We start from the raw sequence: 9,393 nt of genomic DNA on the forward strand, positions 1-9,393 counted from the left end.
CAGTAGTTTTAGGGTCTAATGATGGTCCTAACTCAATTTTTTTTATTTTTTTAAATTTTCAAAAAAATGCCTTTTGTATAGCCTTACTTTTTATTTTGGGTGATTTTAGTTTTTGTCATTTTTGTCCTTACTGCTTTCTAAGCCCCATTTAAGTATGTTGCATTATATTTGCAGTAGTTTTTAGGGCTCTAATGATGGTCCAAACTCAATTTTTTTTTTTTTTTTAATTTTTCAAAATAATGCCTTGTTATAGCCTTACTTTTTATTTTGGGTGATTTTAGTTTTTTGTCATTTTTTGTGCCTTACTGCTTTCTTAGCCCCATTTAAGTATGTGCATTATATTTGCAGTAGTTTTTAGGGTCTAATAATGGGCTTAACTCAATTTTTTTTTTTTTTAATTTTCAAAAAAAATGCCTTGTTATAGCCTTACTTTTTATTTTGGGTGATTTTAGTTTTTTGTCATTTTTTGTGCCTTACAGGTTTCTTAGCCCCATTTAAGTATGTGCATTATATTTGCAGTAGTTTTTAGGGTCTAATGATGGTCCTAACTCAATTTTTTTTTTTTTTTTTTAAATTTTCAAAAAAATGCCTTGTTATAGCCTTACTTTTTATTTTGGGTGATGTTAGTTTTTTGTCATTTTTTGTGCCTTACAGCTTTCTTTGCCCCATTTAAGTATGTGCACTATATTTGTATTAGTTTTTGGGGTCTAATGATGGTCCTAACTCATTTTTTTTATTTTTTTAAATTTTCAAAAAAATGCCTTGTTATAGCCTTACTTTTTATTTTGGGTGATTTTAGTTTTTTGTCATTTTTTGTGCCTTACTGCTTTCTAAGCCCCATTTAAGTATGTGCATTATATTTGCAGTAGTTTTTAGGGTCTAATGATGGTCCTAACTCAAATTTTTTTTTTTTTTTTAATTTTTTAAAATAAATGCCTTGTTATAGCCTTACTTTTATTTTGGGTGATTTTAGTTTTTTGTCATTTTTTGTGCCTTACTGCTTTCTAAGCCCCATTTAAGTATGTGCATTATATTTGCAGTAGTTTTTAGGGTCTAATGATGGTCCTAACTCAATTTTTTTTTTTTTTTAATTTAAAAAAAAAAAGCCTTGTTATAGCCTTACTTTTTATTTTGGGTGATTTTAGTTTTTGTCATTTTTTGTGCCTTACAGCTTTCTTAGCCCCATTTAAGTATGTGCATTATATTTGCAGTAGTTTTTAGGGTCTAATGATGGTCCTAACTCAATTTTTTTTTTTTTTAATTTAAAAAAAAAATGCCTTTTTATAGCCTTACTTTTTATTTTGGGTGATGTTAGTTTTTTGTCATTTTTTGTGCCTTACAGCTTTCTTAGCCCCATTTAAGTATGTGCATTATATTTGCAGTAGTTTTTAGGGTCTAATGATGGTCCTGACTCAATTTTTTTTTTTTTGTAATTTTCAAAAAAAATGCCTTGTTATAGCCTTACTTTTTATTTTGGGTGATTTTAGTTTTTTGTCATTTTTTGTGCCTTACAGGTTTCTTAGCCCCATTTAAGTATGTGCATTATATTTGCAGTAGTTTTTAGGGTCTAATGATGGTCCTAACTCAATTTTTTTTTTTTTTTTTTAAATTTTCAAAAAAAATGCCTTGTTATAGCCTTACTTTTTATTTTGGGTGATGTTAGTTTTTTGTCATTTTTTGTGCCTTACAGCTTTCTTTGCCCCATTTAAGTATGTGCACTATATTTGTATTAGTTTTTGGGGTCTAATGATGGTCCTAACTCATTTTTTTTATTTTTTTAAATTTTCAAAAAAAATGCCTTGTTATAGCCTTACTTTTTATTTTGGGTGATTTTAGTTTTTTGTCATTTTTTGTGCCTTACTGCTTTCTAAGCCCCATTTAAGTATGTGCATTATATTTGCAGTAGTTTTTAGGGTCTAATGATGGTCCTAACTCAATTTTTTTTTTTTTTTTTAATTTTTTAAAATAAATGCCTTGTTATAGCCTTACTTTTTATTTTGGGTGATTTTAGTTTTTTGTCATTTTTTGTGCCTTACTGCTTTCTAAGCCCCATTTAAGTATGTGCATTATATTTGCAGTAGTTTTTAGGGTCTAATGATGGTCCTAACTCATTTTTTTTTTTTTTTAATTTAAAAAAAAAAGCCTTGTTATAGCCTTACTTTTTATTTTGGGTGATTTTAGTTTTTTTGTCATTTTTTGTGCCTTACAGCTTTCTTAGCCCCATTTAAGTATGTGCATTATATTTGCAGTAGTTTTTAGGGTCTAATGATGGTCCTAACTCAATTTTTTTTTTTTTTTAATTTAAAAAAAAAAATGCCTTTTTATAGCCTTACTTTTTATTTTGGGTGATTTTATTTTTTTGTCATTTTTTGTGCCTTACAGCTTTCTTAGCCCCATTTAAGTATGTGCATTATATTTGCAGTAGTTTTTAGGGTCTAATGATGGTCCTGACTCAATTTTTTTTTTTTTTGAAATTTTCAAAAAAATGCCTTGTTATAGCCTTACTTTTTATTTTGGGTGATTTTATTTTTTTGTCATTTTTTGTGCCTTACTGCTTTCTTAGCCCTATTTAAGTATGTGCATTATATTTGTAGTAGTTTTTGGGGTCTAATGGTGGTCCTAACTCAATTTTTTATGTTGTTGAAATTTTCAAAAAAAAATGCCTTGTTATAGCCTTACTTTTTATTTTGGGTGATTTTAGTTTTTTGTCATTTTTTGTGCCTTACTGCTTTCTTAGCCCCATTTAAGTATGTGCATTATATTTGCAGTAGTTTTTAGGGTCTAATGATGGTCCTAACTCAATTTTTTTTTTTTTTTTTAAATTTTCAAAAAAAATGCCTTGTTATAGCCTTACTTTTTATTTTGGGTGATTTTAGTTGTTTGTCATTTTTTGTGCCTTACAGCTTTCTTTGCCCCATTTAAGTATGTGCACTATATTTGTAATAGTTTTTGGGGTGTAATGATGGTCCTAACTCATTTTTTTTATTTTTTTAAATTTTCAAAAAAAATGCCTTGTTATAGCCTTATTTTTTATTTTGGGTGATTTTAGTTTTTTGTCATTTTTTGTGCCTTACTGCTTTCTTAGCCCCATTTGCAGTAGTTTTTAGGGTCTAATGATGGTCCTAACTCAATTTTTTTTTTTTTTTTAATTTTTTAAAATAAATGCCTTGTTATAGCCTTACTTTTTATTTTGTGTGATTTTAGTTTTTTGTCATTTTTTGTGCCTTACAGCTTTCTTAGCCCTATTTAAGTATTTGCATTATATTTGCAGTAGTTTTTAGGGTCTAATGATGGTCCTGACTCAATTTTTTTTTTTTTTTTAAATTTTCAAAAAAAATGCCTTGTTATAGCCTTACTTTTTATTTTGGGTGATTTTAGTTTTTTGTGTCTTACTACTGCTTCTAGCCCCATTTAAGTATGTGCATTATATTTGGCAAGTAGTTTTAGGGTCTAATAATGGGCTTATAACTCAATTTTTTTTTTTTTTAATTTTCAAAAAAAATGCCTTGTTATAGCCTTACTTTTTATTTTGGGTGATTTTAGTTTTTTGTCATTTTTTGTGCCGTAACTTGCTTTCTAAGCCCCATTTAAGTATGTGCATTATATTGCAGTAGTTTTTAGGGTCTAATGATGGTCCTAACTCAATGTTTTTTTTTTTTTTTTTTTTTAAATTTTTTAAAAAAAATGCCTTTTTATAGCCTTACTTTTTATTTTGGGTGATTTTAGTTTTTTGTCATTTTTTGTGGCCTTACTCTGCTTTCTATTCTAAGCCCCATTTAAGGTATGTGCATTATATTTGCAGTAGTTTTCTAGGGTCTAATGATGGGTCCTGACTCCAATTTTTTTCTTTTTGTTTAATTTTCAAAAAAAAGCCCTTTTTATAGCCTTACTTTTTATTTTGGGTGATTTTAGTTTTTGTCATTTTTGTGCTTACAGCTTTCTTAGCCCTATTAAGGTATTTGCATTACTTTGCAGTAATTTTAGGGTCTAATGATGGTCCTGGACTCAATTTTTTTTTTTTTGAAATTTTCAAAAAAAAATGTCTTGTTATAGCCTTACTTTTTATTTTGGGTGTATTTTAGTTTTTTGTCATTTGTTGTGCCTTACAGCTTTCTTAGCCCCATTTAAGTATGTGCATTATTTTGCAGTAGTTTTTAGGGTCAAATGATGGTCCCTAACTCAATTTTTTTTTTTTTTTAATTTAAAAAAAAAAAGCCTTGTTATAGGCCTTACTTTTTATTTTGGGTGATTTTAGTTTTTTGTCATTTTTTGTGCCTTACTGCTTTCTTAGCCCCATTTAGGTATGTGCATTATATTTGCAGTAGTTTTTAGGGTCAAATGATGGTCCTAACTCAATTTTTTATTTTTTTTTTATTTTTTAAAATAAATGCCTTGTTATAGCCTTACTTTTTATTTTGGGTGATTTTAGTTTTTTGTCATTTTTTGTGCCTAACTGCTTTCTAAGCCCCATTTAAGTATGTGCATTATATTTGCAGTAGTTTTTAGGGTCTAATGATGGTCCTAACTCAATTTTTTTTTTTTTTAATTTAAAAAAAAAATGCCTTTTTATAGCCTTACTTTTTATTTTGGGTGATGTTAGTTTTTTGTCATTTTTTGTGCCTTACAGCTTTCAGAATCAGAATCAGAATCAGAATCAGAATCAGAATCATCTTTATTGGCCAAGTGTATGTTGTACACACGAGGAATTTGACTCGGTCAACTGTGCTCTCTCCAATAGTGAAACATTCAATAATAAACAATCAACTAGAAGAGATGATAATAAGTATAAACATAAGTATAAATATAAACAGTAGTTAGACTAGAATGTGCAAATAACAAGATGATGATAATAATAATAATAATAATAATAATAATAGTATAAAAAAAATAAACAAATACAAAATAAAAATAAAAAAAAATAAGATAAAAGAAGGAAAAAAATAATAGAAAAGAAAGATAATAATAAAATATAATAATAATAAAAGGAAAATAGTGCAGTAGAGCATTGATAAGTAGTGCAGGAGAACATTTAAATTAAAGGTATGTACATGAACATTCTCAGTGTCAGATTGATCCAAGGTTGTTATGTTTGGTTCCAGGGTTTTTCCACAGAAACAGGACTGACACTCTTTGACTGTTCAGTGTTGATCAGAGTGACAGCCTGGGGGAAGAAACTGTTTTTATGGCGGGTTGTTTTGGCGTACAGTGATCTGTAGCGTCTGCCAGAGGGGAGGAGTTTAAACAGATTGTGTGCAGGGTGAGAGGGGTCTGCAGTGATGCTACCTGCCCGTTTCCTGACCCTGGACAGGTATAAGACTTGGATGGAGGGCAGATCAACACCAATGATCTTTTCTGCAGTCCTGACTATCCTTTGTAGTCTGTGTCTGTCTAGTTTGGTTGAAGATCCAAACCAGACAGTGATGGAGGTGCACAGAACAGATTGAATGATGGAGGTGTAGAACATGATCAGCAGCTCCTGGGGCAGGTTGAACTTCCTCAGCTGACGCAGGAAGTACATCCTCTGCTGTGCCTTTTTCCTGGTTGAGTCTATGTGGGAGGTCCACTTCAGGTCCTGTGAGATTGTGGATCCCAAGAACCTGAAGGAGTCCACGGTAGCCAATTCCCTATTTAAAATGGTAAGGGGGGGGAGTGGGGGGGGATTTCTTCTGAAGTCCACTGTCATCTCCACGGTCTTGAACGGGTTCAGTTCCAGATGGTTCTGACTGCACCAAAGAGCCAGCTGTTCCACCTCCCGTCTGAAGGCAGACTCGTCCCCGTCCCGGATGAGACCGATGACGGTGGTGTCATCTGCAAACTTCAGGAGTTTCACAGAGGGGTCCCCTGAGGTGCAGTCATTGGTGTAGAGGGAGAATAGCAGTGGGGAGAGAACACACCCCTGGGGGGCGCCAGTGCTGAGTGACCGGGTGCCAGATGTGATGCTTCCCAGCCTTACTTGCTGCTTCCTGTCAGTCAGGAAGTTGGTGATCCTAATGTGCATTATATTTGCAGTAGTTTTTAGGGTCTAATGATGGTCCTAACTCAATTTTTTTTTTTTTTTAATTTTCCAAAAAAAATGCCTTGTTATAGCCTTACTTTTTATTTTGGGTGATTTTAGTTTTTTTGTCTTTTTTTGTGCCTTACTGCTTTCTAATCCCTGTTTAAGTTTGTGCATTATATTTGCAGTACTTTTTAGGGTCTAATGATGGTCCTAACTCAATTTTTTTTTTTTTTTTTTTTAATTTTCAATAGGTCTAATGATGGTCTTAACTCAATTTTTTTTCATTTTTCGTTTTTGAATGACCTCCGATTTTGGGTCATTTTAATTTTTGTAATTTTTTGTGCCTTACTGCTTTTTTAGCCCATTTTAAGTATGTGCATTATATTTACAGTAGTTTTTAGGGTTTATTGATGATCTTAACAATTTTTTTTTTTTTTTTTATGCGATATAAATGGTCTTAGCTCAATTTTTAATTTTTTAAAATATTTTTGATTTTATGCCTTACCTCCTAAGTTGGGTGAATTTTTCATTTTTGCCATTTTTTGTGCCTTTCTGCGATCTCAAGTCGTTATAAGTATGTGTTTACAGTAGTTTTTAGGGTCTATTGATGGTCTTAACTCATTTTTAAAATTTTTTTTTGCCTTACCTCCGTAGTTGGGTGAATTTTTGATTTTTGCCTGCCTTACTTCAATCTTAACCTGTTTGAAATATGTGCACTATATTTACAGTAGTTTTTAGGGTCTATTGATGGTCTTAACTAATTTTTTATTTTTGAATTTTTTTTCGATTTTATGCCTTACCTCCGAAGTTGGGTGAATTTTCCATTTTTGCCATTTTTTGTGCAATACTGCAATCTTAGGTCATTATAAGTATGTGCATTATATTTACAGTAGTTTTTAGGGTCTATTGATGGTCTTAACAAATAATTTTTTTTTTTGAATTTTTTTTGATTTATGCCTTACTATATATAGCCTTACCTCCTAAGTTGGGTGAATTTTTCATTAATGCCAATTTTTGTGCCTTACTTCAATCTTCGCCCATTATAAGTATGTGCATTATATTTACAGTAGTTTTTAGGGTCTATTAATGGTCTTAACTCAATTTTTTTTTTTTTTAGATTTTACGCCTTACTATAGCCTTACTTCCGAAGTAGGGTGAATATTCGATTTTTGCCATTTTTCGTGCCTTACTTCAATCTTAGCCTGTTTTAAGTATGTGCACTATATTTACAGTAGTTTTGAGGGTCTATGGTCTTACCTTCATTTCGAGGAGTTTGAAGTTTTTTTGCCCTTTTTTTTCTTCTTACTATGCCCTTATCTCCGTTTCGCCCTTTTGTATTATTTATTACAGCCTTACCTCTGTTTCAAGGCATTTCATTTACCTTATCTCCGTTTCAAGGCTTTTGAAAAATTTTCACCCATTTTCATGCCTTACTTCAACCTTACCTCTTTTTCTAGGTGTTTGAAAAAAAATTTTGCCTGTTTTTATGCCTTACCATAGCCTTACCTGTTGTGCAGGGCCAGATTTGAACTAGAATTTTTTAGGGTTTTTTTAGATTTATTTTGTTTTGTTGTGTTTTTTGTGTGATGGACTATAAACTAGCAGGGAATCAAATTGCAATGCGTCTCTTTTCTGATGATGTATTCCTTTCAACATTCATCCAAAAAAAAGAAAATGGAAGAAAAACAATAATAGTCTCGTCTCCTCAAAAATGAAGTTATAAAACCGAAGAAAGCTGTGAGTTATGAGGCCACATCCCAATTTGTGGGAAACATTCACACAGCGGGCTCATAGCGGAGAACATGTCACCCTGTTCCCATACATGGATTATTAAAAGGGAAATTACTTTGGAACAAAAGAGAAAGGAGCTAACAAATAGACTGTAACAAAAAGATTAATAAGCTGTTAAAAGCTGTTTCGTGTTAATTTTCTCCAAAAACTTATGAGAAGCTGTCAATGTCAAAGCTTGGGTGGATAATCCTTTTGGTCACAGGAGTTAGGAGAGGGGATCAGAGTCTATCAAGCTATTGTATAATGCTAAGTCAACCTTAATATCCATTTATGACATTGTGTGTGTATTTATGCAATATTAGTTGACAAACAAGGAATACAATGTAGAAAGCAACATATTCAAATGTCATTAATATCCCGCCATATTTTCATGTTGCATCGAGAAATGATAATTCCATCTTTGCACTCAGAAAAACATCTAAATGCATTGAATACCTTATATTACAGCAATAGAACATTATTACATCAATAATAAAGTACATTAGAAAGGTGCAATAAACCAGTATGTTAAACAATAGGTCAGTACTTGGCATTAAATGAGGATCAGAGATATTTAAAGGAAGCTAAATGAACAATAAGATCATTGGAAGTCAATGCCAAACACCCAGAGACAATCAAATTAAAAAAGGGGGGGAGTTGTTGCGACGACGACTGAAAGTCTAACAAGGAAGGCGACAGCCTGTGACTGAACAGGTAGCTAATCTCAACGGCGGGGAAAAAAATGGAAATTAGAGTTTGTGAAATGTTGAAAGAGTCTGTGCATGCAATAAGAAATTAATTTAACAGGGAAATTGAATAATATGATACAGCTCTCACAATAGAGCAAACATTGATTTACGTTTTATTTTAGCCCTATGACAAAAACGTATTTGATAATAGGTTCATTATCAATAATCTCCTGTGTTTCTCTCTGGTTTCATGTCACCAAATTCACTACAATTCTTTTTTTTTTTTTAAGTAGCTGATACTATCATCCTGCCACCAGGCCGGCTTCACCAGGAACAATGAAATCACTTCAGATTAGCACCCTTAACATAACGCCCAGGTTTCTCCCCCTAACCTGCCCTAAATGGGACTGAAATACATTTGACTTAATCTCATTTAATCAGTCCTTAAGGGGATTTTAAGTTTTCATTTAAAAATCTATTGATACTTTTAACCACCCTGTCTTTGTTTGCAATTGACTGTAGCCTAAAGTAGTAAATAAATAGTTATTTGATGAAACAGGCAAGGAGGTTTTATTGATAAAAGAAACACCGGCGACATTGTGCTTCCCATATCAATGCCAAAGTTGAAGAAATTACTAAAATGTTGTAGATTCTCCGACATGTTTAAAAAAATGACAACTTTGAAGCTTAAATAAATGGCATAAGGGCAACTGCAGTCCAATCATGTTTCAAACAAAGGCTTCCTGCAGGTATAGTTTGTATTGAACTAATTTAAAGCCTAGAGTCAGTTTTCCATAGATTGTTTGTCAGCTGACTAATAAACATGACATGTACGAACAAAGAAAGTCGATAGCAGCATTTAAAGGTAGAGGGCCTTTTAAATTAAAGCTCAAGAGTTCACATCTCAAAACAATCCTGCAGACATGATTTGGAGGC

The sequence above is a fragment of the Gouania willdenowi genome, chromosome 21, assembly GCF_900634775.1.
Source record: "Gouania willdenowi chromosome 21, fGouWil2.1, whole genome shotgun sequence".
Classification (NCBI taxonomy): domain Eukaryota; kingdom Metazoa; phylum Chordata; class Actinopteri; order Blenniiformes; family Gobiesocidae; genus Gouania; species Gouania willdenowi.